Source organism: Macrotis lagotis, chromosome 6 (assembly GCF_037893015.1).
Source record: "Macrotis lagotis isolate mMagLag1 chromosome 6, bilby.v1.9.chrom.fasta, whole genome shotgun sequence".
Lineage (NCBI taxonomy): Eukaryota > Metazoa > Chordata > Mammalia > Peramelemorphia > Peramelidae > Macrotis > Macrotis lagotis.
The window spans coordinates 145,439,808-145,453,999 of NC_133663.1; positions in this window are offsets into that span (position 1 = coordinate 145,439,808).

Below are 14,192 nucleotides of genomic sequence, written 5' to 3' on the forward strand. Positions count from 1 at the left end.
ACCTGCTAGTTACCCAAATTATTTTCTCCCAAATAGTTTTTTTCCACTATTAATAATTGCAAACATGCAGCTTAATTCATTCATGGAATAATTTTCAAATATTCCTGCTACCTCATCTACCTTATGCAATATTTTATTTTCATCAATGTCACCCATTCATTTCATTTTGAATTTTGTAGATACTGGGTTAGTATGGTATCTCATTATATTTTGCCTAAACAATTGCAATTGTCTATTCTCTAAAAAAATCCAAAATTTTTGTCATGGCAATTTCATGAATTTAGTATATAGTCTCAGCTTATTTTTTTTAATTTTGCCTTCCTCTGTTTTAAATAATGGATGCTATAATTAAAAAATACAGTTCATACAATTATTTTCCCTGAAAAATACCTAAATTTTTTCATATTTCCCCTTCTTGAAATGTCCTCCTTATGCCTACCTGTCAAAATTCTATCCATCTCACAAGGTGCATTTGTATATGAAGTCTTTTTTAATTTCTCTTCAAACAACTGAAGTTTTTCATAGTTGGCATAAAAATCAGAGAACATATTTTCTCAGATTGTTACTAAACTGTAATGTCCTAAGCCTGATAAGAATTCTTAAAGCATCTGATTGAAGATGTTCAACCCAAAGGATTCATTAACTTTTGGGAAGCAGCCAAACAAGACCAATAAGGGAATATAAAATAATGTGTTTCAATCTGGAAAAAATATCTTCAGGATTTAGTGGACTGCAATTTGTAGATGAATTAAAAATATGATATCACAGTGAAAAAAATATAATGTAAACTTAGACTGAATTTCAAAATAGATGCAGTGTCTCCTAGGAGGTATGCATTAGTATTCGTTGCCCAGGCCAACTCTGGTGAATGTTGTTTCGTTTTGGCTGCTTCAGTTTAGGAAGCATATTAATAAATTTTAACAATGTATAAAATAATGAATCTAAAAGCAGAAAGAATTGCATTCAAATCCAGCTTCAGAAAAGTATTACTTGTGTAAGCCTGGGAAAATCACTTAACCAATTTTTATTTTAATTTCCTGAGCTATAAAAAGGGAATGTTAATACAATCTCCCTCTTTAGGGTTCTTGCAAAAATGAAATGATTTAAATTGTGTAAAACACTTCATACACCTTAAAGCAATATATGTGCTAGATGTTTTTCTTGTTGAAATTGCTGTTGCTGTTACCATCATTATCATTATATATCCAAAGGGAGACTTGAGGAATGTCTAAAGATAAAAATTAGAATTTTAAAGACTTTCATGTAGGGAAAATAATTAGAATTGTTCTGTATATATGTATGTATGTATATATATATATATATATATATATATACATACATGCATACATACATACATAGAATTAGGAACATTTCTAAAGAGATGAAATAAAATTTGACTTGTGAAATAAAACTTCCTAACTTCATCTTTGTGAGTTAGAGATCAGCCTTCACCTTCATGTCACAGATTTTAATTTCTGACCTCAAAATTGTTTGGAACTGGAAGAATATCTCATGCTATCTGTTCATTGTCTCTCCCACTCCAAAATTCTACATATGGCAGTATATTGAAGTGAATTGGAAAAGGAATGAATGCTGAAAGAACTCAGAGAATAGTTTTACTATACCATTTTGGCATAGTCCCAGAAGTTCCTTTAAATATCTTTTTTTTTTGTTTGTTTGTTTTGTTTTGTTTTTTCAAGGCAATGGGGTTAAGTGGCTTGCCCAAGGCCACATGGCAAGGTAATTATTAAGTGTCTGAGGCCAGATTTGAACTAAATATCTTTTTAATAGAGTTCAATGGCAGGATTATTTTTAAATGAGAGCTTTCTAAGGGTTTTATTTGCAGTTTTGTAAAAATTAAAATGTATATTTGACTATAGGTATCTTATTATTTTTTAAATTTAAATTTAATGTTTTCTGTTGTTTTATTTTATTAAATATTTCCTGGTTACATTTTACCAACCACTTTTTGAAAGGTTTTGAGATTTACAATGTATTTCTCTCTCTCCCTTCCCTCCCTCTCCCTGACAGAAAGCAATGTGGTATAGGCTATCTATATAACATGTTATAACAGAAGAATTAGATTTAAATGGAAGAAAACATTACAGAGAACAAAATAGCATAATGTATAAGACAACTTTTAAAAAATTGAAAATAATAAGCTTTCATCTTTGTTGAAAGTCCACAGTTCTGTCTCTGAATATGGATAATATTTTCCCTCACAAGTCCATTAAAATTGTCATTGATTATTGTACTTCTGAAATGAATCACGGTTGATCATTACCCCATATTATTAATGCAATTCATGCAATTTTTTCCCAGGGTTTTCTGAAATTCTATCCTTGATTAATTCTTTTAGAACTATAGTGTTTTATCACATGCATATACCACAATTTGTTCAGCCATTCCCTAATTGATGGACATGCCCCCAATTTCCAATTCTTTATCACTAAAAAAAGAACTACCATGAATATTTTTGTATATGTAAGATTTTACCCCTTTTCATGATCTCTTCAGGAAATAAAGCTAGTAGTGGTATTGCTGGATCAAAGGGCATACCCATTTTTATTGACCTTTGTGCATAGTTCCAAATTTCTCTCCAGAAATGTTGGATCAGGTCACATCTCTACCAACAATGCCTTAGTATCCCAGTTTTCCCACACCACCTCCAATATTAATCAGTTCTCTTTCAAGTCATAGTGGCCAATCTGAAAGGGGTGAGGTGGTACCGCAGATATAATTTTATTTGCATTTCTTTAATTGATAAAGATTTAGGGCATTTTTTCATATGACTATAGATAAATTTGGTTTCTTTGAGAATTGTCTTTCCATATCCTTTGACCATTTATCAACTGGGGAAAGACTTTTTTTTTATCAATTTGACTCAATTCTCTCTATAATTCAGAAATGAATACTTCATCAGGAAAAATACATAGTTGTAAAAATTGTTTCTCAACTTGCTACCTTTCTTTTAATCTCTCTCTCTCTCTCTCTCTCTCTCTCTCTCTCTCTCTCTCTCTCTCTCTCTCTCGGATATTCAGTTATTATATTACAAATTTGGTTTCTCTGGTTTCATTTTTGATTATTGTTCATTCAGTAACCAACAAATATTATTTTTTCCTCTATTCATTGATCTTTAAGACTTATTTGTAATATTTTTATTAATCCTTCTGAGTTGAGTTTTATTCCAAGTGTATTATTTTTTCCTCTTAGTTTTATTTCAGTTTTAAAATTTGATATCTTTTAAAAAAATATTTTATTCTTAACTTAAGAAAAAAAGCATTTCCTTATAAATGTATGAGAGAAAAAACAGAGGATTAGACTTGAAATTGTAGATCTATTATGCTACAACTTATTATTCTTTTGAAATATACAGGATTCTGGTCACATCTCTGGTCATCTGGTAGTCCAAATTTTTATCTTGCTACTGGACCCAGAAGACTGTGGAGGAGAAATCCATTTTACTTGCAAGTCATGGAATTACTTTCCTAATATCATGCTCCTTTTTTAGGAACAAAAGACAAATAACAATATCAATCATAATAATAAAAAAGTTATCCTTCAACTTTCTTTTTTCCCCTTGCCTCACAGCCCAAACTTTAATAGATACATGTATTCATGCACAGAGACATATATACATATATAAACACATATTTCTGTTTATGTATATACATGTGTTTCTGTGTGTGTATGTGTGTGTGTTCTTTTGAATTTGAACAGAATTTTCCTTTCAAAGATTTTTGTGCATAATTTGAGTATTTATAATACAGTGGCTACTTAGAGTTGTTCTCAAAACAATACTATTATTGTATATCATTTTTTATTCTGTTCACTTCCCTTTTATTATTATGCTTCTCTAAAATTACTGAGCTCATCATTTCTTAAAGGCAGAATATTATTTCATTATGAAAATATTCCACATTTTATTTAACCATACATCAGCTGACAGGCATCCTTGCAATTTTCCAGTTTGTACCACAAAGATAACTCCTATAAATATTTTAGAACATGTAGTTCTTTTCCAATTTTCCTAATCATCTTGGGAAATAGACCTAATAATGGCATTGCTGGGTCAAGAGGTATAGGAAATAGTATTTGCATAATTCCAAACTTTGCTTTAGAATGGTTGAATCAAATCACAGTTCCAGCAACAGAGATTTAAGGTCACATTTTTTTCTATCTGTGATTTCCCAAGGTTGGTTTAATTTGCAATTCTCTAACCAATAATGATTCAAACATATTTTCACATGACTGCAAATTGTTTTGACTTCATCTGTATGCTGTTTGTTAATTGACTATTTATCAATTGAGAAATGACTCATATTTTTATTTTTTTATTTAAGTTTTTTTTTTTTTTTAACAAGGCAATAGGGTTAAGTGATCTTGCCCAAGGTCATACAACTAGGTAATTATTAAGTGTCTGAGGCTGGGTTTGAACTCAGGTACTCTTGAGTCCAGGGCTGATGCTTTATCCACTATGCCATCTAACTTCCCCTATATTTTTATTTTTTGACAAAATTCTTTATATATTTGAGGTACAAGACTTTTATAAGAGGAACTTTCCCTAACACCCCCCCCCCGCCCCCCGCAAGATTCATCCTTTCCTTCTGATTTTGGTTGGTTGCCTGTGTTTTAATTGCAGAAATAAATAAGTAAAACAATAGAAAACAATGATTTTTTTAACATAATGTAATTAAAATTATCCATTTTACAGTTTAACACTTTCTCTCGTGTTCTTAAATTTTTTATCTATCAATATCTGAGAGGAAATGTGTGCCATGTTTTTAAAATTTCTTATAATATCTGTCTTTATATCTATTAGGGTTGTCCAACTTACTTTTAAATGTTTTTATTTAAACAATAGACAATATATTTTGATTTGCAATTTTAGTGAGAGCTCTGTGGTAGCATGGATTCATTTACTAAATAGTTAGTCAACCTACAGGTAGGCAGCATACAATCTGTGGCCCACAGGTTGAATTTTGGACAGCTCTCATCTAGATCATGTATTCCTTTTGACCTCGTCTTGGACCTGAAGTAAGATATTTGTCTAAGCCCAATTTCTACCTGACTTTTTTCTAGCTTTCCCAACATTGTTTGCCAAATAATTTTTGTTTTCATTGTTTTTTCTGTTTATTTAATATTTAAATTTACCCAGTTACCTGTAAAAATAATTTTCAACATTACTTTTTAAACTTTGAGTTAATGCATTCTCTCCTTTTTTTCTGTCCTCCATACTCCGATTGCTAGCAATTTGACCTAGATTAGACATGTGTAGTCAAGCAAAACATTTCTATAATAACCATGTTGAGAAATAAAACAAATTTTAAAAAAATACATAAGAATACCAAAGAAAATTTACAAAGTGTGTTTCAATCTGTATTCAGACACCAACAATTCTTTCTCTGGGGATGGACATGCTTCATCATAAGTTCTTCAGAATTGTTTTGGATGATTTTATTGTTGAGAACACTAGAGTCATTTACAGTTGAGCATCTTACAATATTGCTTTTGCTTTATACACAGTACTTTTTCACTTTGAATCAACTCATTCAAGTCTCTTTTGGTTTTACTGAGAGCATCCTGTTCATCATTTCCCACAGCAGGATTGTATTCCATTATAATCACATATGACAAAGTTTTATTGATTCCTCAATTTGTGGACATCCCCTCAATTTCCAAATCACTGCCACCATAAAAGAGCAGCAACTAATGTTTTTTTTTTTTTTTAATATTGTATTTGTTTTTCTACTACATGCAGCGGTCGTTTTTAACCAATTAATATTTTTTGCAAGTATTTTTATATTGTTCACTTTTTCTTCTTTTTTTTGGCTTTATCTCTCTCTCTCCCTTCCTGTCCCCTCCACCTGAAAGAAAGCAATCTAATATAGACTCTGCATTTATAACCATGCTAAATATAGCTCCATATTGGTCATATTGTGAGAGAAGAATCAAATGCAAATGAAGAAAGAAAATTCTAGCAAAAAATGATTTAATGCATAAGTTATCTTTTCAAAATTGAAGATAATAAGTTTTGGTCTGCATTTAAACTCCATAGTTCCTTCTCTGGGTATGGATGACATTTTCCAAAATAAATCTTTTAAAATTTGCTTTCATTATTGTACTGCTGAAATGAACATCTCCATTATGGTTGATCATCACTCCATGTTGCTGTTAGTGTATATAATATTCTGATTCTGTTCATTTCACTTCACATCAACAAATACAAGATTTTCTAGACTTTTATGAAATCATTTCCCTCATGATTTAATATAGAACAATATTGTTCCATTACATACATATACCACAATTTGTTTAGTCATTCCTTAATTGATGGACATCCCCTCAGTTTTCAATTCTTTGCCACTACAAAAGAGCAGATCTGAATATTTTTGTTCATGCAAGAGTTTTATACTTTTTCTTTATCTATTTAATATACAGACCCAGCAATGTTATTGCTTGATGAAAGGGAAGGCCTAGTTTTATGGCTTTTTGGGCACAGCTCCAAATTGCTCTCCAGAAATGCTGGATCAGTTCACAACTCCACCAACAATGCCTTAGTGGCCCAGTTTTCCCATATCTCCTACAATTTAATTTAATCATTTTCCTTTCTAGTCAAATTGGTCAATCTGACAAGTGTGAAATGGAAAATCAGAGACATTTTAATTTGTTTTTTTCTCTAAGCAATAATGATTTAGAGAAATTTTGCACATGACTATAGATTGCTTTGATTTCTTCATCTTAGAATTGCCTTTGCACACCCTTTTGCATATATCAAATGGAGAATGTCTTTTTTTATACATGTGACACAATTCTCTATGCATTTTAGAAATATGTCATTTGTTAAAAACACTAGTTGTTTACCAACTTATTACATCACTTTTAAGTTTGGTTGCAGAGGTTTTCTTTGTCAAAACTTTTTAATTTAATGTAATAAAAATTATTCAGTTTGTTTTTTATTTTTCCACTTTTTCTTCTTTGGTCATACACTGCTACTCTTTCCATAGATCTGACAGGTAGACTCTTGTTCTCCTAATTGGAATATAATATTAGGTTTTTATATCCAAATTCTTGTATTCATTTTGACCTTATCATAATATGGGGTGTGAGATGTTGGTCCATGTCTGGTTTCTGTCATACTATCTTTCTGTTTTGCCAGCAGTTTTTACCAAAGTGTGAGTTTTTAATCCCAGAACATGGAACCTATGTGTTTATCAAATAGCAGATTACTATTGTTATTTACTGCTTTTTCTTTTACAACTAATGTAGTTCACTAATCTGTCATTCTATTTCATAGCCAGTATCAAACACTTTTGATGATTGATGCTTTAAAAACATAATTTTAGACCCGGTATGCCTTGGTTGCCTTTCTTTTAATTTTTTCCATTAATTCCATTGATATTATTGACTTATTGCTTCTCTATATGAATATAGTTACAATATTTTCTAGCTAACTAAAGTAGTATTTTGAAAGTTTGGCTAGTATGGCACTGAATAAGTTATTAGATTTTGGTAGAATTGTAATTTTTATTATATTAGCTCAGCCTATCTGTGAGCAATTGACATTTGTCCAGTTATTTAGAACTGATTTTATTATTGTGAAAAGTGTTTTTCTCATTATTTTCATATAGATTCTGAGTCTGCCTTGACTGTTAGATTCTCAAGGATTTTATGTTGTCTGCAGTTATTTTAAATGGGATTTTCCTTTCTATTGTTTGTTACTTTTTCTTGTTGGTAGTGTATAAGAACGTTAAGGATTTATGTGAGTTCATTTTATATACTGAGACTTTCTAAATTTACTAAAAATCCAGTAGGTTTTCAGATGATTTTCTAGAGTTCTCTAGGTATACCATCAGATCTTCTGCAAAGAATGAGAGGTTTGTTTCTCTATTATTATTTTAATTTCTTCCATTTCTTTCTCTTTTCTTAATGCTAAAGTTAAAATTTGTAACACAGGCCTCCATTTTCACCTCTGATCTTATTGACTATGCTTCTAGCATATTCTCATTACATTTAATGCTTATTGTTGGCTTTAGTTAGATACTGCTTATTGCTTTAGGCAACATTTTATTTATGCCTATGTTCCCTAGCATTTTTAATAGAAATAGATGAAGTATTTTGTGAATAGCTCTGTCAGTATCCATTGAGCATATGATTTCAGCTATATTTGTTAATATAGGATAAATTAAGATGATTATTTTCCTTTCAAACTCTGCATTGCTGGTATAAATCCTGCTTGATCATAATGTATTATCTTAGTGATTACATAGTGTATTATCCTATTGTTTGTTGATAATTTATTTAAAAATTTTCTATCCACATTCATTAAGGAAATTGTTCTATGATTTTCATTATTTTGATTCAATATGCTATCAGTACCATATTGGTATCATAGAAGGAATTTGGCATACATCTTCACCTATTTTTAAATTATTTATATGAAATTGAAACCCATTGTTCCTTGAATGTTTGGCAGAATTCACTTATAAATCCCATGCGACTCAGAGATTTTTTTCCTAAGGAGTTCATTGATGGCTTATTCAATTTTTATGTTTATGTTTTTGATAATATTTATCAATTTTATTTAGAGTGTCAAATTAATGGGCATACAAAATTTTATTTAGAGTGTCAAATTAATGGGCATACAAATATATAAAGTAGTTCATGGAAAATTTGGTTTTTTTCTTTCTTTTAAAAATAACTAAGGATTTATCTATTTTATTGTGTTTTTTAAATAAAATCTTTTTTTATTTTTTTAATTTTCAATAGTTGAATTTTCCCTTTAGTTTTCAAAATTTCTAATTTGGTATTTACTTGGAGAATTTGAACTTGTTGTTTCTCTAGCCTTTTTAGTAGTTTGCCCACTTCATTGATCTCCTTTTTCTGTTTTATTCATGTATTTTTCTCCTAATAACTGCTTTGACTGTATCCTATACATTTTGGCATATCATCTTGTTATTGTCATTTTCTTGAATGTAATTATTAGTTTTTTATATGATTTGTTATATGATCCACTCATTATTTTAAATTAAATTATTTCCAATTACTTTTAGGTCTAATTCACTATGACCCTTTATAGCACATGATTTTTATTGCATCATGAAAAGAAATAGACACATTCAATATTTCTTCCTTTCCACATTTGTTCATAAGGTTTTTTTACTCTAATACATGGCCAATTTTTTTTGTCGGGGCTATTTACAGCAGATAAAAAGAATATACTTCTATCCTCAATCAATTTTCTCCAAAGGTCTATCACATCTAAGTTTTCTAATATTCTATTTACCTTCTTAACTTGTTTTTTGCTTATTTTTATGGCAAGATTTATTTAATTTCTAGAGAGGGAAGTTGAGGTCCCCCACAAGAAGAGTTTTGCTGTTTATGTCTTCCTGTAGCTAATTTAGATTGTTCTCTAAGAATCTGGATGCTATTCTGCATTATATATACATGTTTAGTATTGAAATTACTTCAGTCTATGGTACCTTTTAGGATGTGGTTTCCTTCTTTATCTCTTTTAATGAGATCTATTTTTGCAATTGGTTTGTCTGAGATAACAATCACTACCCCTGTTTTTTTTTTTCACATCAACCAAATCATAATATATTCTTCTCGAATCTTTTGCTTTTCTCTGTATGTATATCTCTGTTTTGCAGGTGTTTCTTGTAAGCAACCCATTGTAGGATTCTGTTTTTTTAATTTTCTCTGCTATTTGCTTCCATTTTAGGGTAAAGTTCATCCCAATGGTATTCAAATTTATAATGACTAATTCTTTATTTGATTCCTTGCAACTCCTCAGACTGTATTTTTCTTCTTGTTTCACCTTGTCCCTCCTCTTTAGTGTTTTGCTACTGAATACAACCTCCCTTAATGTCTTACCTCTTTCTAACAAACATGTTTCCTTTTCTTTCCCATTTCCTTTTCCCCATCTGCCTTCACATCCTTCTATCAGTCTCTTCTCCCCCTTTTCCCTCCTAATTTTTGAAGTGTACAATAAATTAATAAACTCAGTTGAATTTAAGGATTAATCCCCCTTTGAGCCAAATCCAATGAGTGTAAGATTCAGTAGTTCTCACCTCCCCCATTCTTTCTTAGTTTTTTTTTTTTTCATTTTTGTTTTTGCTAGGCAATGGGGTTAAGTGGCTTGCCCAAGGCCACATAGCTAGGTAATTATTAAGTGTCTGAGGCAGGATTTGAACTCAGGTACTCCTGACTCCAGGGACAGTGCTTTATACACTAATCCACCTAGCCGCTCCTCCCTCATTCTTTCACTCTGTTGCAATAGGTCCATTGTACCTTTTCATGTGATGTAATTTACCCCATTCCATTCCTCCTTCGTCCAGTCTCTTCACAGTTTTTCCTCTTTTTTTAATTTCTTACTTTTTTATATAATTCTATCAATTTCATAAACACTGCAAATTTCATATCTTCAGTCAAAAAATATTCCCTCTAACTGAATTACAATTCTCAAGAGTTTTGAGAATCTTCCTCCCAGGTAGGAATATAACCAGTCTAATATTGTTAAGTAGCTGTCTTTTTCTTTTAGCCTGACTATTTTCTTTTTTTAGTTTTTTGCAAGGCAAATGGGGTTAAGGGGCTTCCCAAGACCCCACAGCTAGGTAATTATTAAGTGTCTGAGGCCAGATTTGAATTCAGTGACTCCTGACTGAATTGTTTCTTTCTGGTTGCTAGCTGTACGTTTGCCCTTGATCTGATAATTCTGGAGTTTTTTTCACAATATTCCTAGGTGTTTTTATCTTGAGATCCCTTTCAGGAAGTGATCATTGGAGTCTTTCATTGACTATTTTGCCCTCTAGTTCCCGGATATCAGGTTAGTTCTTCTTAACTATTTCTTGAAGAATGTTATACATGCTCTCTTTTTAAAAAAAAAATCATGTTTTCAGGCAGTCCTAAATTCCTGAATTCTCTCTCTTATCTATTTTCCAGGTCAATTGTTTACCAATGAGATATTTTATATTTTCTTCTATTTTTTTCCATTTTTTTTTCTTTTTATGTTTAACAATTTCTTGCTTTATTATGAAGTCATTAGCTTTCACTACTCCCAATCTATTTTAGGTAGGTATTTATTCCATTTAACTTTTGCATCTCCTTTTCCATTTGGCCAAATCTATTTTTTAAAGGAGTTATCATTTTGCATTTGCTCAATTGTGCTTTTGAAGAAATTATTTCCTTTTTGTGTTTGTCTAATTGTAATTCCAAAAGATTTGTTTTCTTTTCTCATTTTTTATTGCTAGATAATAATTTTCTCTTTCATTTCTTTTCCCAATTTTTCCATTTGATTTTTAAACTTCTTTCTGAATTCTTCTAAGAAGTCTTTCTGGTTTGAGTATCAATTCATATTCTCCTCTGAAGTTTCACATATGGTATTTATCCTGCCTTCCTTTTTTGACAGTATATCCTTATCTCCAAGGTAGCATTTAATAGACTTTGATTTTCCCTCAACTTTATTCATTTTGTGATTTAGTATCATTTACTATTGGTGGAGGGACTTTTTCACATACCTTAGGTGAGAGAACCCTGCAGCTATTGATTACAACTGTTAGGAACTTCAGGGGATTACTTAGTAGATCAATCATTACGGAACAGAAGAAGCTTTCTCTTAATTGTCTGTGCTGGGAATATCAACAACCTTCTCCCTAAGCCGAGGACTATATCTGGGCTGTCCTCAGCATAACTCAGTTGCTAGGTTAGGCCATCAGGGATGGAAACTCAAGAGGATTTCTCTGAATAGTTAGTTCAGTGTAAGTCAACTGCCCACACCCAGAACTTTGGGAAAGGTTTGAATACATGAAACTTTTTCTGCACTATTTGTATCACAAGAACATTAGGGGTTCATTTGGGAATGCCAGGGGTCCACGGTTCTGACTGTCCAGATGAACTGACTGAATGGGTGCCTTGGACAACCACACTGGACTTCTTCCAGTTGATCCACCATTCACATTGCAAAGGCATCCATTCCTATGGCTGAGTTTCTCAGGTTAGTCCCATATTTCACTCTACTCCTGCTAGAATGGGTTTCAGCTCTCTGCCCTGGGCATGCTCATACACCCCCATGACATACCTTGCTAGAAGATGTTTCAGGTCGGGTTTTGTGGGTTCTTTCTTTCCAAAATGTGGTAAGAGGTTTCATTCATGCTGTTTCTGAGGGAAAATCAGGAGAGTTTGAGACATTGCCTGGTTTTTCCTCCATCATCTTGGCTAGCCAAATATTTTTATGCATATAGTTCCTATTGTTTTTTTATTTTTAATCTCTTTGGGGCTATGGGCATTGCTCAGTAAAAAATTATGGATGATTTCACAGCATTTTGGGCATAGTTTCCAATCTTTCTAGACAATGATTGAATCAGTCCAACTGTGCCAACAGTACATTAATGTCTCATTTTTTCCCAAAATCCCTTTCAACATTTCACTGTTTCCTTTATTTTTTGTTTTATTAACCATCCTAATAGATATGAAGTGATAGTTCAGAATTGATTTAATTTGCATTTCTCCAATTAATACTGAATTAGATTTTTTTTAATGTGGCTATAGCAAGCCTTGATTATTTAATCTGACCTGTTCATATATTTCGACAATTTATCAATTGAGGAATGGATTTTATTTTCTATATATTTGTTTGAGTTTTCTTTTGGTATGAAATATGAGGCCTTTATCAAAGAAAATTTTTTATTTTTATTATTGATAGCTATTTCTCTTCATTCTATCCTTTTCATCTTTTATTTTCTATCTTTTCTTTCATCATTCCTCCTCAAAAGTGTTTTACTTGTGACTATCATCTGCCTTCCCTTCTTTTAATCTTTTCTCTAAAACTCTCCTACTTTCCTGTAGGTCAAGATAAATTTCTATGCCTAATTGAAATTGTATGTTATTCCTTCTTTGAATCAATTCTGATGAAAGTAAGTTTCACTCACTCACCCTCACCTTTTCCCTCTTTCCCTTCACTATAAAAGCTTTTTTCTTGCCTCTTTTATGTAGAATAATTTTTCCTTTTCTACCTTTCCACTTTCCTTTCTCTAAAAACATTTCTCTCTCATCTTTAATTTTATTTTTTTGTAGATATCATCCCTCATATTCAACACAAACCTGTGTCTTTTGTACATATACTCCATTTAACTACTTTAATAAAGAGAAAGCTCTTATGACCTGCCAGTATCATATTTCCATGTAGGAATTTAAACAGTTTAATATAAAAAGTCTCCTTGATATCCCTTTTTTCTTTAATTTTTTATTCTTTTCTTAATTCCGTATTTGAAAATCAAGTTTGTTTTTTTTTCAGCTCTAGTCTTTACATTGAAAATGCTTGAAAGTCCTCTATTTTGTTGAAAATCAATTTTTCCCTCTGAGGAATTATACTCAGTTTTTCTGGGTATTTTCTGGTTATTCTTTGTTGAATCTTTTCTCCTTTTCCCTCTGGAATACCATGTCCAAGTTCTTTGATCCTTCAATGTGGAAGCTAGTAAATCTTGTGTTATCTTGGTCATGATTTCATTATACTTAAGTTGTTTCTTTCTGTATCATTTTTCTCATTGACCTAGAATTCAGCAATAATATTTCTGTGAGTATTCTTTCTGTGTTCTATTTCAGAAGGTGATTATGAAATCCATCAATTTCTATTTTATCCTCTGGTTCTAGAATATTAGGACAATTTTACCGGACAATTTCTTGAAAGATGATGTCTAGTTTTTTTGATCATAGATAATAAGTAGTTCACTAATTTTAAAATTATCTCTCCTTGTTTATTTTTTCAGGTCAGTTATTTTCTATTGAGATATTGTATATTGTCTTTTTTTGTTCTTTTGATTTCATTTTATTGCTCTTTGATTTCTAATGAAATCATTTTCTTAACTTTGCTCAGTTCTCATTTTTAAGTAATTATTTTTCAATGAGCTTTTTAACTTCTTTTTTTATTTGACCATTTCTCCTTTTCATGTCATTCTTCTCTACTTTGCCTCCTTGTTCTTCTTTTACCATTTGATCTAATTTGGCTTTTAAAGTTTTATTTCCTTCAGCATTTTTCTTTGTATCCTTTAACAAACTGTTGACTACTTTTTCATGAATTTCATCCATCATTCTCTTATCTCTTCCCAAGTTTTCCTCTACCTCTCTTACTTGATCCTTTGGAGGTATTGGTTGTGGGAGCTTTTTTATAAAATCTTTTTTTTTCAGTGAGTGTT